This window comes from Aotus nancymaae, unplaced genomic scaffold (assembly GCF_030222135.1).
Source record: "Aotus nancymaae isolate 86718 unplaced genomic scaffold, 86718_ANA_hifiasm-v0.15.2.pri h1tg000292l, whole genome shotgun sequence".
Lineage (NCBI taxonomy): Eukaryota > Metazoa > Chordata > Mammalia > Primates > Aotidae > Aotus > Aotus nancymaae.
In genome coordinates, this window is record NW_026988707.1 from 162,112 (window position 1) to 187,662 (window position 25,551).

The 25,551-nt window shown below is 37.9% G+C and overlaps 1 protein-coding gene and 1 non-coding gene across 2 annotated transcripts in view; one reads left to right on the forward strand and one right to left on the reverse strand.

The window, feature by feature from the left end:
- The window catches only part of LOC135273157 (PI-PLC X domain-containing protein 1-like), a 195,471-nt gene that overhangs the window by 157,331 nt on the left and 12,589 nt on the right, over positions 1–25,551 (reverse strand). The gene's annotated exons all lie outside the window — the stretch shown is intronic.
- LOC135273160 (U6 spliceosomal RNA) lies at positions 6,114–6,216 on the forward strand. Its single transcript, XR_010340989.1, has one exon. It is a non-coding gene; the product is annotated as a U6 spliceosomal RNA (small nuclear RNA).

The window sequence follows — 25,551 nt, forward strand, 5'->3', positions numbered from 1 at the left end:
TTGGATCTCTAGGACATTCTTTAAAATAATCACATACTCGCCTGACCATGCAACCTGATTAATAATGAATGAACATTACTGAGAAGAATCACTTCGAAACACGGCAGATGTCTGTGGGGATATGAAGGCTTTAATGATCAAAATTAAGGGGAAATGGAAGCTGGGTCACACTTTCTGGTTATTTTAACTGAAACCTAGTCTTCCAAATTTACTTAACAGAATACTTAAACACTTCTTCACGAGGTTCATTTACACAAGCAGACAAGCACAAAGACAAATGGCAATGCAAAAGAACAACCCAGATTCCTTGAGAAACAACTGCCCTATCCTGTTCTGTCTTAATAGTGAAGAAAGCCCCTCAACAGTTTCAGAAATCCTATTTGTTCCATTGAAAGACTGATAAACAGGTTAAAAACAGGAATTAGTACATTGGTCCTTAATAGTTCTTTGAGCACCTCTCTAGATTCTGACAAACAGATCACCTTGAATACCCACCAATGGACTGCACACTAGTTCTTTTTGAAGAAACATCGCTGTAGGCAGAGGATGGGGACGCACAAAATGACAGACAGGCCACCAAAACCAGATGGTGGGTGGCAGGCAGTGCTGGAGCGGTCCTGTGTGTCTGTGAGTGCGTCGACAGTGAAACACAACAGGAAAATCGGTCCAACAATTCCAGGAAGGCCAGCTCCACCTCATCCACTCCGCCAGGGTTGCCCGAGTTGAAGAATCAACTGCCTTTTCCACGGCCCCCGGCACGACTTTCCTATCCCCTGGCCTACTCAATGTTCAGCTGAACCCGAATGAAAAGGTAGCTCAGGTCAGCTCAACACCCACTGCCTGGTCCAAAAAAATGATGACTTAGCAATGGGATCTGTACTCTCATTCCTTACAGAGACCAGGAGCAGCTTGGCTGACAGAGATAGTGTCCTGTGGCTGAAGGCTGGATGCCAGCTTTCCATGCCACCAACGGGAGTCGTCCTGCCCAGCTCCTTGGGTTGGGAACAGGCACTGGACTCATTTCCTTTGGGGCCTCTCAGTGTCCTACCGAGCACACGATCACATTATACCCTGGATGCTGGCTCATTCATTTAAAAAATAATATACACATTATTTTGTACCTTTATCTTCTGAATTAAAGTGTAATGTCTGGAAAAAGTTTTCTTCAAAGTTACATCAGGAACAACAATCTCCAGTATAGACACAATAAAACAGTCATTTATTTCTTCTAAAAATAGTGACCTAAATAGCAATCTATCATCCTGATAAAATATATGTATGTATGAAATATACATATATATGTATATACACACAGGTTTCACATACACACACGTGTATACATATATTATGTAAAAACATATATAAAAATCATCATATGTGTATATATACGTTGAATATTACATACACAGTATATATATAATAGCAAATCTCTGATGAGTGTGTAAAATTTCAGTCTCCAGAATGGCAAAGAAAGGGTGAATTGAGAATGGAAAGTAAAATTTGATTTTAAAATTTAAAATTTGATTGACTAAAGGAGGAAGGGGAAGTAGTCTTCCTAAAAGCAAAAAAAAAAAAAAAAAGTCCTGCACTGCAGTTCTTTGAAGGATGTTGCTTATCACTATGTAAGGCAAGAAACTGCAACTAAAGTAAATCATCAGGAAAGTGTTTAAAAAAAGAATCATGTACAATTCAATTCATAATCCAGACATTTGGACTCCACCAAAGGTGTTTAAGGAACATTCATGATAAAGGGGAAGGAGAGGCAAGAACCGCTTCCTCCGGCTGCCCAGTTTGCACGTCTCAACGTCTACTTTATTGCCATTGCAACACTTCACAGTAAATCAAAGCATGCTTCACATGTTAGGACATAAAAATGCAAACATAGATTTTTTTTGGCTTATGTCTCTCCAAGTTATAACTTCATTTGTCTTTTAACAATGAATAAAAGGATTACTCAATTTCACATATAGATGACTTCCTTAAGAAGTTCTCATTGTCCTTGGAAGAGACACACATACATCATCAAGTAGAATTCTAAAGAACTTTTCATCAAGACATGGCTTTTGTTAAAACAACATTTAAACTGTCAAAATTCTACAGGCTTAACTTTTCCCTATTTTGGCACTGTAGTGGAAAATTAGCCTGAACATCTCGAGTTCAAATATCGGGAAAGAAATATTTACTCCACCCCTCAAAACAAAATGGTAAACAAACAAAAAATATAATCTCCTAAAGGGCATAAACTCACAACTTCCAGATGAAACTTCCCACTATCTGAATGTCTCAGACATTTCATGTCTTTTACAGTTTAAGAAATAGAGCATTTACTTTTAAAGGCACACAGAACCTATTTTACATTATATTGAAAATGACTGATGTTTTCCAGGTCTATGCTGTACTGGGTATCATGCAAGAATTCGGTTCTGAAGGCAATGATACAGCCTGGACAGAGAAGGAAGATGGTGAGAGCCAGTTACACCTGGTCTCCTGGCAGAAGTCTAAATCGACCCTCTTGGTGAGTGGACCAACATGGTAGCAGAAATGGAAGTTACTAATTCCTGTGAAATCAGCCACAGATGAAAAGCATTTAACATCGCTGCCCCTGAATGCTTTCTCAAATGTATTTATAGTTTGATAGGCATTTCCATGTATATTCATAGAACTATTTATATGTCTGTATAAAGTCATATATGTCCATAATGGAATTAGTTTTTGTAGTTACATATAATGTATATGTATGCATAAGTCCACATATACATATACAAAAGCATCTTTTCAAAATTGTTTGAGACTGGATAGAATTCACTCTTCACAAACCCCTCGGTTATAGTGGTCCTTCTGCATTACAGAAACATTCCTTCCTCAGTGCAAAAACAGAAACTTGTAGATAATGTTTATTTAAAAATAACAACTGCCTGATCATATCTGCAAAAGGTTACCTGAAAATGAGCAAAATGACACAAGTGATCTATACTCTGAAAGACAGACCAGTCAAGTGGGATTTTTGCAGCAAGCATAGTAGATTGTGCCCTGGAGAAACGCTTGCCTCTTGGGGAAACTTTTTCTTACTTTATTTATATAATACTCTCCTAGAAGGCAGAGAAAGTACACAGTGTCCCCTTCCCAATTATTATCCACCAGGAGCAAAATAGTTATTGATGGTGGCAATGTGACATTTCACAATTGTTCTCTGAACACTGGGAAGCTTAAGTTCAAAGACAAGAACAAGTACTAGTCTCGTGACTCATGGAGGTAATGACGATGTTATAGAGTAACTGATTCCCATTGTGTGAGCAGTTTGGGAAATTCTCTCAAATATGATGGCTCCTTTGCTCAAAGAAAATCTCTTTTTCCCTCAACCTCAAAGTCAGCCACACACAAAAACCTCTTGTTCACAATACCCTGAAGCTGCCTTGCAATCTTAAAAAGTAAGGAAAACTAACCTTTATTCACAACTCCTGGTTAACTATTACGAAGAACATGCTTTAACCATTTCCCCCGATCACTGAAGCTCTACAGTCAGGGGAAGAAGTCTTTTTTCTTTTCTTTTCTTTCTTTTTTTTTTTTTTTAAAGGCAACAGAAAGAGGAGTGACTCTTTTGTTCTGAATTGTTATTGTAAAGCACCACATGAAAGAAAAGGAACGATGGGAACATGGCAATGAAAAGGACAACAGCGCTGACAAATGAAAACAGGATATTAAGAACAGCGTCGGGACTGTGAGTCTGTACAGAACAAAGGCGGAAGGCTACTCGGGAGAAATTCAAGCACAAACATTCTTAACACATTTACATGCTAATGGATGAACTGTCGTTTCTCCAGGTGGCATAGATCTCTAAGTCCGGGGCAATAAAAATAGGTTATCATTAAAACACACACACACACACACACACACACACACACACACACCATAAAGTGTCATAAAATTAAAACTGCTTTCAAATCACATTCAAGCACACCCTCTGCTTTCAACCAGTAATCCACTTCTTGAAATTTCTAGATCTATGTTTTGCCCTATGTAAAATAAGATACTGGTTCTATCAAATAACTGAGCTAACTTAGTACATAGTCCCAAGGAGAGTGAATTTTTTTACCAAAAGAGAAACAATTTTCTTTCCATTCACAGCACACTCTAACTTACACTTTAAATATAACCTTTCAATAGAGTTTTCAAGAACTCCCAGGGAAACTAGGCAATGGGTACTGTGTTGCGAAGCAATTACAGCAACTAAGTGGCTGACATTAATAGAGTACACTGGTTTTGCCAAGTCATGGTGGTAATATCTTATACTTTTCTTCTGATGCAAATTCTGCATCAGAAGCTAGTATGATGGCACATTTAATAAGACGTCACTCTAGCTTATTGGACTTACCACATAAGAATTATTATTGTTGTAGTCTCTAAAGAGGTTCAGAAAAGTAAAAAACATGTCTTATTTTGCACTGCATTAAAAAATTGTCTTTTTTTCTCTCTTTTCTATGTTCTGCCACTATTCTCTTTTTCCCCCTTTCCTGATCAGTCCTTTCTGTTGTCAGATGAGTAATGACACTCATCTTTTTTGCTAAAGCATTTTATCCAGCTTTTCTCTGGCATGCTTTCAGAAAACTTGGGGCTAAGCCCTGAGCTCAGTGGGCCCAAGTGTCCTTGGTCTAGTTTTGGGCTGACACTGTCGAGGTGGTGTTCCGTAAAAAAAACCATGTAGTGCCTTGAAGCCAGATAAACCTGAGTTCAAATCCTGACTCTGCCATTTCCTTGCAAAGGCAGATAGGAGACAGATACTGTACATATCTTATACTCACAGATGCTCTTCCTATCTTCTGTGCAGTTTCCTTATCTGCAAAACGTGGACAATAAGAGCTATCTTAAGGGTCCTTTGAGGATTAAGTGAGGTGAACTTTTTTAAATGCCTGACAAAATTCTCACTCTTATGGAAGGACAGGGTGGTAGAGGTTGGGGGGTTGGGGTCCTTCTTCCCTTCTTGTCCTGAATCACCTCTTCCCACTCTTCTTTGAATAAATTCATTATCTGTGTTTTTTATTGGAAACCTCTTCATACCATTTTTGGAAGGAAGAAGGATATAAATCCATTTATTCAATAACATTCATGGAGCGTCTTATGTGAACAAACAGTATGTGAATGAGAAATGAACTAGCATTTTTATTCTTAACACTAATGACTTACCTTCACACTGGCAATTTCATCTATTTCCTACACTATGACATACCTCTCTGTTCATTACCACTGATCTCCCACCATGACCTTGGGGCTTCAGTTCTGCTCCCCACTGAAGGTCACCCTGTCCCATATGCATTCTTTGTCAGAATTTTTTATTTTGCAGAAAATAAGGGACCCTGGCATGGATGGAGCATGTGAAACTATCAAGAACAGTGAAAAGTTTCAGATTTTTGCTACCTGCCAGTTTTGTTTCGTGAATGCTGGCAGAAGACCACCTGAATCAAAGATAAAGGTTGTTTTTACTCAAATGGTATGTGTTTCATGTTCTGTTGGTTCCCCTTGTCCCCGAAGTCCTATGGAGCATCTCAGGTCCATGTTTGCAAACTCAGGAGGTTTGCATCATACCCGAGCAACCCCAAGCTTAGGGAATCTGAATCTTTTATAACGGACTGCAAGTTAGCCTGCCCAACAAATAGTCTGGAATAAGAGCATTCAATGCTTCAGCTCACAAGAGGTACAAAAATGTGATGGATCCATGGAAAAGTATTTCCTAATAGACACAACTCCCGTCTCCTCCTGGGGATATGGCCAACAGTTGTCACTAGAAATCAGACGATCACTGGGCTTTCTAGCAGTTACCATAGAGGGAGAAGTTCATTTGGCATTGAATGACCCTTGAGTCATAGAAGACTAGAGGTAAAAGGAGCCTGCAAGAAAGTGATGAAAACTTCCTTACCACAGCTCCAAGCTCCTTCTCCAACCACCCTCTGACATCAGCTGCTGTACTGGTAAAACTGGCAGAAAGCAGGTAAGCCTCACCCATAGATTTTGTTCGAGTAAACGTAGCCCTTAATGTCCTCCATAGTCCCAAAACAGCTTGGGTCTGTGCAACTTCAACTCTTCACTCTGAACCTAAACTAATTTTAAGAGTTTGGTGCGTGTTTCAGCAGCACATAGATTAAAATTGGAACGATACAGAGAAGATCAGCATGGCCCCTGTGCAAGGATGGCACACAAATTCATGAAGCGTTTCATAATTTTTAATTATTCAAAAAACGTTAATAAAATAAAAGTTTGGAAGAGTAAGCTAATTTTGTTACTTTTATGACATTGGAAATCCTGTATGTACATCCATCTGGCTTTCTTTAAGCATTAAAAAAAATTAGAAGTCTTGGCCAGGCACAGTGGCTCACGCCTGTAATCCCAGCACTTTGGGAGGCCGAGGTGGGCAGATCACGAGGTCAAGAGATCAAGACCATCCTGGCCAACAGGGTGAAACCCTGTCTCTACTAAATATAAAAAAAAATTAGCCAGACGTGGTGGCACGCACCTGTGGCCCTAGCTACTCGGGAGGCTGAGGCGGAAGAATCGCTTGAACCCAGGAGGCGGAGGTTGCAGTGAGCCGAGATTGCGCCACTGCACTCCAGCCTGGTGACAGAGCAAGACTCCGTCTCAAAAAAAAAATTAGAACTACTTCTTTTGGAGTAAAACCAGAAGAGTCATTTCTTTCATTATTCTTTCATTCCACTGCTATTTTTTGAGGTTGTCCTGTGTACCAGGGGCTGCTCTGGGCAGTAGCAAATTAGTGGTAAATGTGAGAGCAAAGGTCTGCCCTTGCAGAGCTAACATTTTAATGAAGGAAATAAAAAGTAAAAGGGTTTTTAAAAACACAAACATTTCAAAGACTCATACATAAAATGAAATGAAAAGGATGACATGATAGAAGGTAGATGGGTGGTACAAAGCGATTTTAGCTAAGGGGATACTTCTACTCATATTTGTGCTAGCTTTCTTGACATTTTGGCTTTGTCCCTGCCAATAAACAAGCAAAGAGCATCTGAATTTCAGTATAAAACTTTCCAGTGTTTGGTCAGAGAGCTGTGATTTAATTTTTCAAGTTGTTAAATGTTTAGTTTCAGACTTCCTCAGGATAGATTTCTTTTTCAAGGGCATAAAAATCCAACTTTTACTATTTCTTACAGGAAAATGCTATGTAATGAATTATTGGAAAGTACTGAACTCTTTATTTATTTTAGCAATAAAATTTTGAAGGAGAAAAGCCATGAACACTTAGTGGGCTCAAAAAGCAGGAACCTTGATGTCTTTTTGTACTGCTATAACAGAATTCCTGAGATGAAGTAATTTATAAAGAACAGAGATTTAGTTCTCACAGTTTTGGAGACTGGGAAGTCCAAGATCAAGGTGCCATCAGGTTAGGGCCCGATCTCTCTATTTTCAAGATGGTGCCTTGAAGGCTGTGTCCTCTGGAAGGGAGGAACGCTATGTCCTCGCATGGCAAAAGAACAGGAGACGAAAAACCCACTTCCACAAACCCTTTTAATAGCAGCATTAAGTCATTCATAAGGGCTCTAACACTAAGCCCCACATCCCAACACTGCTGCATTGCAGATGAAGTTTCCAACAAATGAATTTTGGGAGACACATTCAAACTGTAGCATATGGTACTCAGAATTACCTGAATATCTCAAATGTTTGATTCTAGGATATTAACTCAATGTTGAAAATAACCATGGATGTACAGTTAAGGTCATAGGGATGGACAGGAAGGAAATGAATAGAGACACTGGAAGAGGCATTGGTTTTGTCTGTACTTACCAGCTCTTCACCATTAGAAGAGGAAATTTCAAGATGGAAAGGAAGGAAATGAGAGAAGAGTGCTGGGGGAAATAAACACATGTGACTAGGGCTTTATGACTGGTGAGCACCAAAGATGAGTTAGGACTAGATCCCATTGGCTGACAGCTCCAGTTGGTGTCTTATTGACAATGACAATAATATCAAAAAAGCATCTAAAATAAATAAATTCACTGGCTAGGTAAAATTGCAATAGCCGCTGGATCATGATTTTTAGAGCCTATCTCTTTAAGAAAGGGTTAGAAGGAAGACAATCGCAGAGGCAATTGTTGTAGGAGACTAAAGAGTTGCTACTGTAGCTACAGCAGAGACCAAGAGAAGAGCTTGGGAAGTCTGGGTGGTGGGTGCCCCGTGCCACTCTTCCACAGTGAAGCAAATGAGGTCTGTGGGAGGACAGGGTGGCAGGGGTCCAGGGGAGGGGTTATAAAGCAAGTAGTCTTCTGAAGATTCAAGCTGTTTATCTGTAGACTTAATTCTGCCCAAAATATATGTAAAAAAAATGTAATCTATATAAGAAAAATCCCATAAATGCTATGAGGCTCCTAATGGCTTTTAAAACATATTCTCAAGGCAGGCTAAAGTCTGAGAGATTCTTCTTACATTATCAAAGTACGCTTCAATTGTTATCTTAGAGATATATTATAAATGTAATTTGTAAAACGTGAATACAAGGCATGAATTTGAAGTTAATATCAAAAGGTATGATCTTAGGGAGTTGGCTTAAGAGTTTCTTGTTATTTTGCTTTGCATCTTATTTGTTTGCTTGTTTAAAATTTAAAGGAAAAAAATCATTTTAAACAATTCTCACTGAAATGCATTTTAAATGAGAGTTTCGTCCCTTACATTTTATCCATTGAATCAAATTAGATAAGAAGCTGGCTTTTAAACATTAAAAATGGCAAAATTGAAAGAACTGAGTACTTAAGATGCAATCTAGGGCTTAAAAATTCACTTACAAAAAAAAAAATCTGCCTTTAAGAACAGTGAGCTTTCAAGGTGGCTAAGCTATCTTAAGGTGAAGTTATACTTATTTTGACTATAAATATGAATGCTAATTGGAGAAAGTATCATATAACTATATGAGAATATACCGCATTTTTGAAAAACCAAATCTGAGTGCCTCTTTTGTCATCTGTATGGTAAAGATATTTCGGTCGTCTCTTTTACGTAGCTCCTTTAGCTTGTCCTTATTTAAGTCAACAGGGTCTCTTGATTCAGGGCATAGTTCCAAACAATTCTGCCAGTTGTCTAAATCTATTCTTCCCATTCCAAATTCCAAGTGACTCTCTCTCTTTTAAACGGATGCAAATACTTAGTTTCACAACTTTAGTCATTTTCATCCTTAGACTACAGACTGGGAAATTGCTCACTCCTGTGGTGCTGGGCAAAGGGTGCCAGACGATAGCAAAGATGCTGGTGACTTCACCGAAGGGAGCTTTGTTGTGCAGGAGCCACTGCCAGCTACCCTCCCCCGAGCACCGACTGCCAAAACATCACAGTCAAAAGAGGGGCGCTCGGATCCCCTTTCCCACCTCCCCTCCTCCACTTCCCTGCCTATCAGCATCCAGAAGCAATTCTTTGCATGGGTGCTTCTTCATCCTGATCCTGACTGGCAGCTCCAAGGATTAAACTCAGGTCCTTTGGAGCAGTCGCTTTATGCACATTAGCCCCCTGGGGTGTTGAACTCCAAAACCTCTATTTTTCCCCCCTGGGTCTACCCTGTATCTCACAAAACCCTAGTTAGCCACTGTGGTACACAGCCTTTCTTCCATTCCGGGCTATCAAAAGAAAACAAAACAAAACACCAGACCTTACAACAATATGATGGATATGGTAATGATCGAGGGTCTTTAGGGTAGTGGGCAAATTCCAAGTTCTTTCATAACCGAGACTTGGGAACCCGTTTTCTTCTTTATCATTAAGACTTCACATTTTCATCAGCAGAATCTTGCTTACAATAGCACAAATGATCATTTGGCTGAATGAAAATAGCTTGTGTGTTGTACGTGTGTGTGTGTGTGTGTGTGTGTTTGTGTGTGTCCAATTAAAAAAAAGTTCCTCAAAACTGCTGAATGAAAATCAAGACCAGTGTCTTCTTAATCAAACAAAATGTGCTGCTTAGTGACTGCATTAAAAAAAAAAAAAAAAAAAAAAAAAGACCATCTGGCCTCTCTCTGCTATTTGAGGTTTTTGGTTATCTTTAGCAAAACATTATTGTTTTTACCATGGTGTATTTCCTTCTGTGCATTACTTTAATAAATGGGATAGAAAGTATTGCTTCATTTCTTGAAAAATACTTTTCAGTTTAAAATGGCAGGTTTAAAAGGGGGAAAATGTGCTTAAAAGAAGGAAGATGAAAGTCAAATCACAGTGAGGGCATTAACCACTCATGTTTCTTTAAACACTTCTGCCAAGGCAAGCTCTTTTTCTCACACACACACACACACACACACACACACACACACATATATGCATAGTAACCATTAAAATCTAAAAAGAAAAGCCACCCTATGCACCCTATCCTATTCATAAGGTGATAACTATACTAAACACCCTCCAAGAAATAAATCTGAAATGGAATTAATTTCCATGTGGGAACGAAGATGACAACAAAAGTACAATCAAATCTCAATAACTGAAATTCTCTGGAAATGACAGAGTTCTGGTTAATTTAATTTTCTGGTTAACTGAACCCCAAATAGAAAACCTTAAAAAAAACCACCATGGCATGTGTATACCTATGTAACAATCCTGCAAGATCTGCACATGTATCCCAGAACTTAAAATTTAAAAAAAAGTTATACGCTCAAAAAAAAAAAAAAAAGAAGAATCCTAATTGAAACATTTCTAAAATGTTTGCGTCCCCTTTACTTGCATAACCACAAATCACATATTGGATCTAATTGAAAGGTCTGAGGTAATTTCAAATCTTACTTTTCCTTGAGATCATCATTAAAAAGACTTTTTTTCATTTGATCATAAATAGAGATTGTGGGAATTCACAAGAGATAATGTAGGAGATTGATTTGACTGTATCATTGTATCCATGACCATGGATTTTTACAGTAATTCATAATAACACCTTCCTCCTTTTACTTCACAAATCTTTAGGAACAGTATAATGCAGAAAACTTGTGGTTAATAGAGGTTTGATTTTTTTGGCAAAGTTCAGGTAAGCTGAGGTTTTTGTGCATTTACATGCTAAACAAAATGACAAAGATTCCTCCTTTTCTCACTGCTGTTCAGTAAGTGTAAAAAATGAATGATAATTTTAATATAGTACTTCTGATTAATTTTATTAGTACAAATTGAAGACTATGGAATAATTTCAGAAATACATAAACTAATTGAGAAAGCACTAGCGTTTAGGTTTCCCAGCGGAACGCAACGGCAGCTCAAGACTGGTCCCAAATATCCTCCTTCCATGGTGCAGTCACGACCAGTCCAGCCCTTACTTGGGCTCCCTATCCTAATTTCCCACAGAAATTTACACTGTGCCACCTGAGTTACCAAATAATGACACCGTTTTGAATCAAATTATTGAACAAAAAGAGACCTCTAGTCTTACATTTTAGGGCCCCACCCTTTGATGAAGGTTATAGTAGAAGAAGCTCCTGCATTGGGTAGGAGGTTGGGAAATGTTAGCTAAGATCATTTGGAAATGTTGGAATCATTTGGGAATGTTGGCTAAGATCAAATGTTAGCTAAGATCATCAAATGTTAGCTAAGATCATCAAATGTTAGCTAAGATCATCAAATGTTAGCTAAGATCACTTCCAGCTCTACAATTCCAAATAGCTTGCATCGTATGTGGAAAGATAAGACTGGGACTCATGTTCTCTCTGTGAATACCCACACACCCTCACACTGTCTCTCTACCTCTGTCTCTGTCCCTCTCTCACACACATACCACTTTTTCTTTCGGGGAGAGGAGGACATCACCAAGCCTTCATCCCCAAAGCAATACTAGGTAGATTTATTTTGAAATCCTATTATATGCCAAGAACTCTGATAGCTACTGAGCACATAGTAGAGTTTTCATCAATATTTCCATAAAGGAATGAATGAAGCTGAGAGGATCTGCCATCTCTCACTTGGGGGCCTACAAAGGATATTCTTAAAAGGAGAAAAGATCAGTGATGTCAGATGTAGCTGTGGCACTGGTATTTGTGCCGATGACTATTTTGAAAGCAGTACAGACGTTACACACTAAAAACAGGACTCTACTGTAAGGCATATATATGTGCATATTTATTTATTTATGTATTACTATTATCAACTAGTATGTCTTGGGAGCAAATGTCTGAAGAATATTTTGAGGATACATGTATTGAGTATATATTTTAGATCTCAACCTATAACTCAGTTTAGACCTTGCAGAGACAAAATCATTGGGTCCTTCTAGCTGTACTGTTTTCTCTCAGTCTCTCTTCACCAAGTCTTGCCCTGAAGAACGATAACGACACCAAAACATAGGCACTTTTTCTTTCTAAGGATCCCTCAGGGGATATTATAAACTTAATGTCTTGGGGAATTCTGCAGAGACTTTCTACAGTGGTATACTCAAAATCAGTGCCAAGGCCCTGAGGGTGATTGGGATCCAACATCTGTCACCACAGTGATTTCCAGGTTGATTGGGTGCACCTGAAATCCTTGGGTCAAGGGTATGGACAAGTAGCCCTGTGCCATTTAGAACTATCAAACACTCTTCCAGTCCATAGAAGCAGCATCAGGATGTACTGCAGATTATTACCTGCTGACTCTATGTGAAGCTGTCCTTCCATAAATACTTATTTTCCTTAGAAAAGGGCAAAAGGTCTCATGATACATTACTTAGGTAACTGTTATACCCTAATAGAGTAGCATGCTTGTATTAACTCTTCACTGTACAAAACAAAGAATATACATATTATATTCTTTGTTTTATATATATAAATATATATACAAATATATAAATATGTACATATATATTCTTTGTTTTATATATATATAAAATTGGTGACTTAATGGAAATAATATTTATTTAGGGAGTGGCAACTTCTAGGCAAAGTAAAGAGAGCATCAATATTCCTAACACCCACATGGTTGACATGTGATGCAATTTGCATAAGGCTTCCTTTGAATTTCATTTTTTGGAGCTTTCCTTTATATATCCATAAGTGGCATTTTTAAAAAAATCTACAATTTGCCAGGCACTTTATATAAATTGGGGCTAATCCCTAAATAGTGGGTATCATTTTCCTCCATTCTGCAGATGAGGAAACAGACACAGAGTTAAAGTATCTTCTCCAGGGCCACACAACTGGCACATGGCAGAGACTAGTTTAGAATCTGGATTTTTGTAACTCTTAAAGATCTCTTTCCGGAAGTGAAATTACTATGCCAAAGACGCATCTGCATATTCATGTTTACTGCGGCACTCTTGACAATAGTCAAGATATGGAATCAGCCTAAGTGTCCATCTACAGATGAAAGGATAAAGAAAATATATTTCTTTATGGGGATGATTAGGACAGTGGAATACTATTCAGCCATAAAAAAGGATGAAATCCTGTCATCTTTGGCAACATGGATGAGCCTGGAGGACATTATGTTAGGTGGAATAAGTCAGGCACAGAAGACAAATACTACATGTAACGAACCTGCACATGTACCCCTTGAATCTAAAATAGAAATTCAAATTATAAATAAAAGAAAATAGGCCGGGCGCGGTGGCTCAAGCCTGTAATCCCAGCACTTTGGGAGGCCGAGGCGGGTGGATCACGAGGTCAAGAGATCGAGACCGTCCTGGTCAACATGGTGAAACCCCGTCTCTACTAAAAATACAAAAAATTAGCTGGGCATGGTGGCGCGTGCCTGTAATCCCAGCTACTCAGGAGGCTGAGGCAGGAGAATTGCCTGAACCCAGGAGGCGGAGGTTGCGGTGAGCCGAGATCCCGCCATTGCACTCCAGCCTGGGTAACAAGAGCGAAACTCCGTCTCAAAAAAAAAAAAAAAAAAAATCCTATAAATAAAAGAAAATAAATTTTAAAAGCATTTAAAAAGACAAATGCCACATGATCTCACTCATATGTGGAATCTAAAGAAGTCGATTTCATAGCAGTAGAGTAGAATAGTTGTTCCCAGAGGCTGCTGAGGGTATGGGGGAAGGAAGGAATAGGGAGAGGTTGGTCAATAGGTACACAAAGTTAGACAAGAAGAGCAAGTCTTGATGTGCTGTTACACGGTCCAGTGACTACAGCAAATAACAACGTAATGTATATTCAAGACAGCTAGAAGACAAGATTTTGACTGTCACCACAAAGAAATAATAAGTGTTTAAAATGATGGATGTGGTAATTACCTCGATTTGATAATTATACTGTGTATCCATGTACTAAAACATCACATTGTACCCTATAAATATGTACAATTGTTAGGTGTCAATTATAAATAAATTTTTTTTTAAATTTCTTTCCTCAGCAACATATTGCTCCTACAGCCTGAAGGAATTGGAAATTTTAGATATATGAATGTGAAGAAAATGAGGATGCTGTAGTTTCTGGCAGTATTTCAACTACTTCTAAACTTTAATTTTGAAAAGACGAATGGTTAAGCATTGGTCATGTGTCCCTTCTTTACCAGGAGCTATTCAGAAATTTCACAAGCTAAACCCTCCCAATTCTGACTTAGAAGGACTGACATCTGGATCATATTGCCAAGGGGGTGCTTTAAACATAAGAGAAAATTAGGAGAAAGACCTAGGACTGGATTACTTCCACAAGTTCACTCACCAATATCCGCCCAAGTACTGTCTTTTTTCTTATAGCTAACTTGTCATCCATTCTTTCTACTCAGTGAACAATGGCTTGTGACCTCACAGTGAGTGAGTTCCCAGGAGAAATATATCAGTTATAATTAATGTTTACTAGAATAAATGTAAATATTTTAAAGCATACAACAGTTCCAACCACATGTGATTTCCATTTTATTTTATGAAACACTAAAAATCCACTTGTCCACCCCATTAATTATAACCTGCTCTCAGCCCTGACCTGTATATAATTCCTCCTGACATAAATTGGAACAAGGTGCTCAGAATGGAAGCAGCCTACACCCCAACTGGGTTACAAAATGTCAAGTTCCCAAACCTCTCAAAAGTGTAACCTGACATTTTGCTAAGATTAGAGACAGTTTATGAATTTAAAAAGAGGGCTTAAGGACTCACCACAGTTAAACCTACAGTAACTCCTGAAATATCCAAAGTAAACAGGACTAAGGGAGCCCTGGGGACACCAAAACCCTGTTAGAAGAGAAGTGAACAGTCTTTAGTGGGTGGTGTTTCTTTGCAGAAAATAATGTACATGCATTCAACTAGAATTAAGAAGAATGCAACAATAAACTTGGAGGCTTGAAGCTCTCTAGAGATCTAAAGGAGTCATGAATGGGCCATGTAAAATATTTCTCCTTTTGCTACATGTGAATGATTGAATTTATACTGCCCATTAATCCTAAATGTTGAAGGCAAAAAAAATAAAAAAGAGAGAGATTGGCTAACTTTTTAAATAGTGTTTTTCCTGACATGAATATAATATGTATTTATTATACATGTGTATAATGTATTTTGGTGAATATTTATAAAATTCCCAACAAGCAAAACACCTATATAAGGATCTAACTGCTAAGAAGCAACATTCCACAGACTGATCTTTCTAGTCATTTTCTGTACTTCTTAGCCACAAAAACGGGATCAGACTTTACATTTTGTTTTGCAAGTTGTTATTTTAAATATAATATATTGGGTGATTTCTTATGTTCAAAGACTCTTCTGACTTTTCAAGATTAATTTTAACTACCTTTTAGTACAACTAAAGTATTACAGCCAGTTGCCAAATAAAATAGACTATAGAAGCTGAAGATTTACTAAATATTAAAATGTGAGCAATTTTCCCCCATTATAACATACACTGTCAATAGGGGTGATATTGCCCCCAAGAGAGAGAAAACTAGTTCTCAGTGGCAAAACAAAAACAAAAACAAAAACTTACTCTTTTTATGCACAAAGCACAGATATATATAAATAGGTATATAGTATATCTGTGGTATCAAAATTTCGTTCAAGGAGCAATTAGGAAAAAAATGATTCAAAAGGCTCTTTGGGACAGGGGGTCAAAAAGGAAAACAGGTTGTGAAACACTGTACTACTGCAGCAGACTTGTAAAAAGTGGCTTTTATATTGCTAGAATTCAGAAGAGGATTTTTTCCATTTTAAACTTCTCATCCTTGAATAAATTTTTATTTCTTAGTTGCAGAAACCAAGGTTTCAAGAGGCAGATCTTTGGAGAGTTAATGTTTTGTGATACGCCATGGTCAACACATGTGATGTCTGCCATGTTCTTACTCAAGACTCCTTGAGGTCTGGGTTAGGAGGCACATGTTGAGTGAGAGGATGTTTTGAGGGCAGGTGGACATATCATCTCAGAAAGGACTAGGGCCTGCTAAGTCTGCATCTCAACATTTACCGGCTCTTGCTCTGTGCTGCCCTCTTGTGATATCTGAGCCTCCCGTTTGCCTTGATCTCAAAACCTTCAGTTGCCCTAAATCAATGGACCACCTGCCCTCCAGTGCTTCTTGGCACCAACACCCAGGACATGGTCAGGGAAAGAAGTGAACACCAAAAAATACAGATTTCCTTACAGGAAGAAGCCAGTGTCAGAAGAGGAAGGAAAAGTCACAGAACTTCCCTTTCGCCCTTTAACCCTAGGAGATGGTGGGCCAATTGTCCACAAAGCTGCTGTTATTACAGGCCACACAGCTCACCAAGGAGCAAGGCAGGAGCTGAGACTCTTCATCACCTTCTGTGGTAGGCAGACTTTCTAAAATGGCAGCCCAAATATGTCCACCTGAATCCTGGAACTTGCGAATGTGATATCACTCCTTGGATTGTGTTGTGTTACAGGGCACGGTCGATGTTACAAAGGAAGATGATGCAGGTGGGCCTGACCTAATCACATGAACCCTTAACTGCTGAGAACTTTTCCTGACTGATGGAAGAGGAATTTAGAGAGATTCCATGTGTGTGAAGGACTCAATGTGCTGTTGCTTTGAGGATGGAGATGGCCACTTAAGAAGGAATGCAGATATCCCTTAGAAAGACTGAACCACAGCTTATAGCTACCAAGGAGCTCAGTCTTACAGCTGCAGAAAGTGAATTCTGCCAACAGCCAGAGCAAGCTTGGCAACAAATTCTTCCCTAGGGCCTCCAGATAAGAGCTTCGTCTGGCCAACAGCTTTATTTCAGTCTTATGAGACCCTGAGCAGAGAACACAGCTGGGCCACCCAGACTTGCAACCTACAGAACCATGAGCTAATAAATAAGTGTTGGTTTAACCCGTACATTTGTGCTAATTTGCTATGCAGCAATTGTAAATGAATACACTTTCCCTTCTCTATGACGATCCTGATAGGAGGCATCCTGGCAATGTCTGTCTCCTAGATCACAGATTCTGGTGAGTGACAATCAGTTCAAATACAGCATCCAGTCCCGGACTCTGACTGACTTCTTAACCCTTCAAGAATCCACAATAAATCTTGCCAGACAAGTCCTAGCTCTTGACCTCGGCTCTGATCAATTGTCCCTTAGGAAGATTTTAATCATCTTCTGCTTAATGATCAATTCCTCAGGGTTCTCCAGCTTCACAACCTCTACCACCTGCCTTATTTAGGGCTTAGCATCTTGTTCAAGACAAGCATCCATCTGGTGTATTTCACTCTGGTTGTCTTTTACCTGCTTAGAATTTTTCTTTCTACATCTAGAATGCGTTCATTCTGCCTCTTCAAATCTCCAATGCCCTCATTTTCCTATAATGGGCTGCTCAAAGACTATGTAAGAAGAAAAGTGAAAGTCTGAATACTCTTCAATGTGTTAATTGTCCTGAATTTTCTGTAGGGGAAATAGAAACAGTAAAGATATGCCATGACCGTATGCTATGGTGGAAAGACAAGGAAAAGGATTAAGCGTCAGACGTGGTTGAATGTGAAACTTTCCTAGTATTTTATCACCTCTGCATGTTTCTAAATCTTTCCAGGTCTCACTCTCCTCATTTGTAAAAGAATAATAGTAATACTTAACTCATAGAGCTACAAGGAGGAACGAAAATGGTAAAGGCCCATATAACAGAAACCAGCATGTGCAAACACTTAAATATCACTGTGAGAAGAACTGAGGTGGTTGTTTGTATAAAATACTTCTAATTTTCGGAGGTGGTAGCTTTGTAAATAATGCTTTTATCTCTTCTATTATCATAAGAACAAAGCCATTGCTACCCTTCTTTAAGGCAGACTGTAGCCTGAAAATTAGAGTATTGTATGATATGGAAACAATGATTTGACATTAGAATGCTGTATCCATTACTCTGAGAGTAAAGAAAGTGAGTTTTAGGATTAGGAATAAAGTTCTTCAGTTGCCACATTTGTTAGGATATTTCTGGGTTTTCTGTAAAGTTGAGTAAACCCTTACCCCATGAAGGCAGGGCCCATGCTTAATTCATCCAGAATATCTACAGAGTTTGGTTGAAAACTGTATCCTCAGTAAGCACTTACCCACTTATTCATTTATTTATGCATTGAAAAATCAGTTAAAGAATATACAATTTAGCCGGGCACAGTGGCACGCCTGTAGTTTCAGCACTTTGGGTAGCTGAGGTGGGAGGATTGCTTGAGCCCAGGAGTTCGAGGCCAGCCTGAGCAACATAGTGAGACCCCCGTCTCAACAAAGAAAAAAAAAGAAAAAGAAAGAGTAAAATGTATGGTGAAAACTGTGGTGAGCTCAACATTTTATTTTTTTGAATTCTCTTATTTATGTTCCTACTGAATATTTATAACTTTAATTTTTCTTCTAATTACTAAATCTTAATGCTTCTCTGATAGAACCAAAGGGGATATTTGGCTATTTGGGGGTTGGGGAGAGTGGGGCATATGTTTCCCGCCAAATCTCCAAGTTCTTCAGCTTCTGACTTGTGCTCTAACCTGAAAATAAACCCAGAAAGTGTCATATAAAATGATCAACATATTTCCAACTGTTTTCTTCCTTCTGTATTTCCAGCTCATTACCCAGGATGCATTTCCAGTGTCCTAGTGGCCCTGTCTTACACCAAGTGTTGCTTCGTGCTTGTGAACATCAGGGACTTTAAATTCCAGATTTAAGAGACTTGCGGCTGAAGAGCTTTTCTCTTTCTGTAAATTACTTGTCATTAAAATAACAAAGGATGTACTCATTAGTCGAATTAGAGATCATCTATCTGGAAGTGTATTAAATGCAGATAAAGTATAAAGAAGCATTGTTGATAGTTTTTTTTTTTAAATGTGGACTTAATGAATAACTTTGCTGTTAAAATTTCAGCAGCCAAGGGCCATGAAAAATTCCCATGGCTTTAAAATTCACAGCCTTGGCAGACTTCTTAATGGACAAAGTTCAAGATATTCATAGCTTCCCTGACTTAAAATACAAATCCCCAAACCACACAAGGTAGCATTATTATACCCCGAACACTCTTCAGAAAAGGTCTTATTATTAGCTGATTCTTTATAATGATTTGCTAAAAAAAGTTGAGTGTTATAATTTAGTCTCTCACTAGCTTAGCCTTTAGACATAATGTAGCATTACCGCTTTAAGTTGCATACTGGCTTAAGGAATGTAAAGTGCTTCACAACAACCTGCAGATTAGTAGAGCCCCTTTCTAAGTCATTACCCTAGAGCAGGGTTCTGCAAACTACAGCCCACAGGCCGCCTATGTACCAAATCCAGGTCTCTGCCTGTTTTTGTGTGGCCCACAAGCTAAGAATGGTTCTTACATTTTTAAGTGTTTGAAAAAAATTTTTTTACGTATTATTTTGTGACTTGTGAAAATTGTATGAAATTCTAATTTCAGTGTCTATAAATAAAGCTTTTTTGTAACACAGTTACCTCCAATGGCTTTATATAGTCTATGATGAGCTGCGGGGTTTGGACAGAGACTGCATGGCCACAAAACCCAAAATATTTATTGTCTGGTCCTTTATGAACAAGGATGCTGAGGCTAGGCCTAGATTCATGCTGTATGAGAATGGTACAAATATCTTGACACTTTCTCCCCTAATAGTGTAGGGTTGTCTATAGATCCCGGTAGTCATATGATCGTGCTCTAACTACTGCCCTTGTCACATACGCACACAGACTTATACATACACACACACATGCATGTGCACACACACACCCTTTTCTTTTCTAATTATTGGGAATGGGGAAGAAGGAGAATGACTAATAGCCAACCCTACCCCTGTTCCGTATGGTTGTGGGAATGCTTATCATTTTTAAAAAACCAGCATTATTGAGATAAAATTCACACATTGCAAACATCCATTTCGTGTATAATTCCGTGGTTTTTAGTATATTCAGAGTTTTGCAACCATCACCACCATCTAATTCCAGAGCATTTTCATCACCTCCGAAAGAAACCCCATATCCATTAGCGCTCACTCCCCATTCTCCCCTCCTTTATCCCCTGGCAACCATGAACTACTTTCCGAATCTATGAATTTGCCTCTTCTGAACATTTTATATAAATAGATCATATAATATGTGGCCCTTTGTGAGTGGCTTCTCTCATTTGGCATAACATTTTAAAAAAATCTTTTCACTTTTAAGTTCATAAATCCTCAGGTTTAGAAGTATTTGATATAGCAATCATTGAAAAAGTAATTGTACAGTGTCCTCTGGGTTTTTCAAAATGCTGCAGAAAAGCCCACAAACTTCTCTTACAGTCTCTAGTGATGCCTATGCGTGTAGGTAATGCCATGCAGAGCATCACCCTGCCACCACATGCTCACTCTATCATTTGCTCAGCAAAGCCAAGTGCTTCTCCAGGTGTGGAACAAAACATGCCTCAGAGTTTCAGATCTAAGCTCTTTGCAACTTTCCTTTTCATTAGACACTGGCTTGATTTGCCAATCTGTAAACAGTGTATTGCCAACACACTCTGCCTACCTATATATTTTCCAGAGCTTTAGTCTTTTACATAAAAATCAAAAATGATACCGTTTCTTAAAATATTCAAAATGATTTAAGTTGCCTTCAACTTTCCAAGTACCTGGAAAAAGTTCCTGATTCCTCATCCCCTTCTTTTCCTACTTGTCTGCCCACATTTTTGTCTTTTTGTCCATCTTAGAGCCCCTTTTCTCTTTGATTAATATCTGAACTCCTTTAGCACATGACAATAAGATATTGCAAATAACCATGGGGTATCAGACAAGCAAAGAAACAAAATTCACACTTTGGCCATTCATGACTTTTTTTCTCAGTATCTAGCTAGATGTCTGTCATTATTGTTACTGCTCACTCACCAGTAAAGGCTCAGAATTTCAGTTCCAGAGGTAAATTAGGCAAAGTCTCTACAATACAGGCAGAGAGAGCTTAAAATAGTGGCATTAAAGTCACTGGGTATTAGAAACTGAATGGTATCTCTTTCCTCTAATCAGGTGAGTCTCTCTTATGAACAGTTCTTTTAAATGTTGGACATTTGTACTTACTAACATTGCTTGATCCTAAAGGATAGAGTCCAAATCAAACACATCTGGGAATTAACCTGGAAAATATGCCCCCGAAAGCCATGTTAGCTTCGTCTTTGAAGAGCTGTCAGAGAACAGAGTAACTGCATGTGTTCTGTGTTGTAGAGAGGGGGCCAAACAGTGGTAAATGCTATAGGGAGAGAGATACAGATTTCATCTAAGGACAAACTTTGTCACTGCAAACCATGTCCCTCATCGAAGTGAGCCTCCTGAAAATCCCCTGTTGTGCTAGCATTCCTGGGGGCCTTCAGAAAGGGGTTGGTGGTGATATGATAGGAATTCAACCAGGATAAGGTTTGAGACCAAAGATCTTTAACTCCCAATGAGGTGTAGATTCTGTGGCAAGGGTGATGACAAGGAACCTGGCTGGGGAGATTTTTGGTTTAAAGCAGCTACAATGGTTCAATCCCAAAGACTGATGCACTTTTGTAAGTGAAACAGATGATGTCTTAATGCCAAGGGTAACATACTTTTTAAAGCATTTATGCAGCAATTTAACAAATGAAAAGAAAAGCATTAGTTAACACGTATAGGTAAATGTTGGAGATTTTTAACCTGTTCAGATATTCAATATTATATTCTTTAAAAAAAAAAAGATATTTGAGCCAAAGGCCAAAAGTAGTCTTTTGAAATATATATATTTCAAAATACATAGACACACATGTATAAATAGTCTTTAAATATAGATTCTTAAAATGTATTAAATGCCTGAACTTGCTGGATCATTAGACAAGAGCTACATGAGAAAACCTGAAATTTAAAAACACAAGCAGTATGTACTTTTTATAAGAAAATAATGAGCCATAGTGAGGAACCTGTCTTGACATTAATTATGAAAAACACAATAGTTTAAAATCTAGTAAGACTTGATTGCCTTAGACTAGAATTAATCAGAAGTTCTCTTCATTTTTTGAAATTATGTTTTCTTGGTTCAAAGTTATAAATCTCAAAGCTGTGTAGTACGAAAAGCTTTTAGAAGGCTTTTTGTCAGAAAAAAAAAGGATTGCCTCTGCTACATACATTTTTAAGGCTGACGACTATTTTCTCATATTGAATATGCTATCTTACATTATAACTTGAAGGGCTCTGATGAGATTTAGTACCAGCTATAGTATCTGAAAATCCCTACAATTTCAGTTATGACATTCTATTACACGGAAGTGTCATTTTATCCCAAATAACCAAGATTACGTTTTAAAATTTTACTTTCCATTAATTAAATCAGTAATGCACACAATCAACAGATAGGTAAGTTTTGCGCTAGGCATTGAGGAAAATTCAAACCATCCACTGTACAAGTTTCAAAGACTTATTCACAGAGTTGGTTAACAGGATTGCCCAATAATTGAAGTCTATTTTTTTCTCTACTGACCTTTTATGTACTTGCTAATCTGCCTGTCGGCTCAAGTTGCAGCTTTTGAGAATGCTCAGCTGCTGTTATAACCTCAGTGAATCAACTCTAATTTGTAAGAAGACACCGTAACATTAAAAGGTCACCTTATATATTCCTTGCACATATTGAAAGAAAGGCAAAGATGAGTATGGCTGGGGACCAAAGTGACATTATTAGGTTTATCCTATGAATGACATAGCTTCTTTAAAATATAGAGTTTGTCAGGCAATTTTGGAAATTAGAGATATTATTTGGGATTCTGGCAACTCTTTGGTATTAACTCCAAAAATTAGTGAACCTCTTGGTCTAGAACATAAGGGCTCTGTAGAAAAGGGAAGTGTGTATGTTACTATATCATAGACTTCAAATGAAGTCACCAGGAGAATGCATGAAGTTATAATGTTATAACTTCATAGAGACTTTCTGAAGTAACATAAATTATATGAAGAAAACTTGTACCATTTCCTCTAAGAAGGGTGATTTTAGCCTACACAAGTAATTCGTATTTTCACTTTAGAAGTTAAAATTCCTCTATGTAATCTTATAAACCAAGGAAGATCATTTTCTTGGCTCTTACGGCTATGTTTCTTCCTCCAACGTCTTCTGTCAACATAATCTACTAAACCCTTTGGGCATTTTTTAAATGGGCATTTTCAAAGTATTTTTGAGTATTATTTGTCATGCTATGCTATGAAAGTAATACATTTTTAAAAGTACTCTATTATTTTGGGGGTCAGTCTGCATCTGCATTTCAGTGTACTTTTTCTTCACAGATTTTCTTATTAAACTCATATACCTCCAAGAGGCTTTGCTGTATTGAAGTGTCGCTTGAGTTTAGTAGGTTGGGATCATAAATGCAAAGAAAAGAATGAGAATACTTCCAGGTACACCTTCCTCTAGAAATAGTGATAGCTCCAGTCACTTTATACATCTCTGTTCCTGAGAGAGGAATGCCTCATTCCGAATTGGCTTAGCATTCCTAGGAGATTCACATTACAATAGAACTCAATGGCATATTTTACTGTCAGAGCCACAGATAACAGTGAGTTCATGATAACTACTATCCAAATCTTCTGAATGTAACAGCTTAAATTCTGTTACTAATAAAACGTGAGGAGAATGAAAACTAAAAGTGGAATTTAAATTGTACAACTGATACAGGAATATTTTATTTTTACATGAGGTTATATTTATTCTTTTTTCAGGTAATCTATAATTTATAGATAAATATAAGATACATATTTTGATTCCAATACAGATAAGAATATACAACTTACAGTATTTCAAACAATAACTATTTTTACCTTATTTTAATTCTAAAGTAGGAATATATTTATATACCAAATGTAATAAATAAAACATATTATTTTACCATGTAGAGGTAAATTTATAAAGTTAAAAAAATACATAACATTTTCTGTCATTTACATAATAAAATCATTATTGTTGCCATTTAAACATGATTTAAATTTTAAAACACTATCATTTGCTTTTGCCTGTTTTGGAGTTCTTTAAATGTCCCTTAAAACCTCTTATTAGATAATTCAAAGATAAACACATTGAATCAGAGGAAGATCCAGGAATTGTGCCAATTTCTCTATAAAATTCTCTATGCATATGGAGAGATACCCTATTTTATGAGGTATTTTATTACCTGTTAAATTTTATATCTGTTAAAATAATCATGATATCTAATATAAGTGATAAAGCATCAATACAAAGTAAAACAAAACCAGGTGTGCATGAAGTTTTGTTTTCAATTATATGTGTTCGATTTGTATTTTATTTTATTTTGTTTTGTTTTTGAGACAAGGTTCCAGGCTGGAGTGCAGTGGCGCCATCTTAACTCACTGCAGACTTGACCTCCGAGTTTCAAGCAATCCTCCCATCTCAGCCTCCCAAGTAGCTGGGACTACAGGCTCGCGCCACCAGGCCTGGCTAATTGTTTAAATCTTTTGTAGAGATAAGGTCTCACTATATTGCCCAGGCTGGTCTCAAACTCCTTGGCTCAAGGAATCCTCCTGCCTTGGCCTCCTAAAGTGCTGGAATTTCAGGCACAAGCCACAACAGTGTCAGATCCAATTTGTATTTTAAAGCATTGAGTATAAGCTCTTTAAGAAACAAAGGCTGGTATCTTTCTTTTAACCGCTAATCTTCAGCCATAATGTGCAGAAACAAATTTAGAGATTGGTAGTTATCAGAGACCAGGTGGGCACCGAAACCTGATCCCTGCTGGAAAGGAGATTCTTACTAAGTTTCAGCAAACCCAGTGAGCTAACTTGAAGCCTGAGGCTCTCCTTCTCTTCTACCTACCCCAGTGATTCTCAAAGGGGGGTTTATTTTGCCCCCAGTAGACATTTTGCAATGTGCTGAGACATTTTTGGTTGCCACACTTTGGGGGTGTGGGAGTATTCCTGGCATCCAGTGGCTTATGGCCAGGGATATAGCTAAATATCCTACAGTGGACAGGACAGCCCCACAAACAATTATTAAACCCAAAATGTCAATAGTGCCAAAGTTGAGAAATCCTAACCTGGAAGAATCTAGACTGGATGTTGGGGAGCATTTGGGATTGACATTCATAGATCCTGTGTATGTATGTGTGTGTATATGTATGTTTGTAGATTTACACACATCTACATGTATATTGACAATGAAGATGGATCATACCCCTATTTAACTTGTGCAAATGCAAAGGCAATGGAATATGTTGGAAAAGGGGAGTGAAATTTAAACAGTCTTAG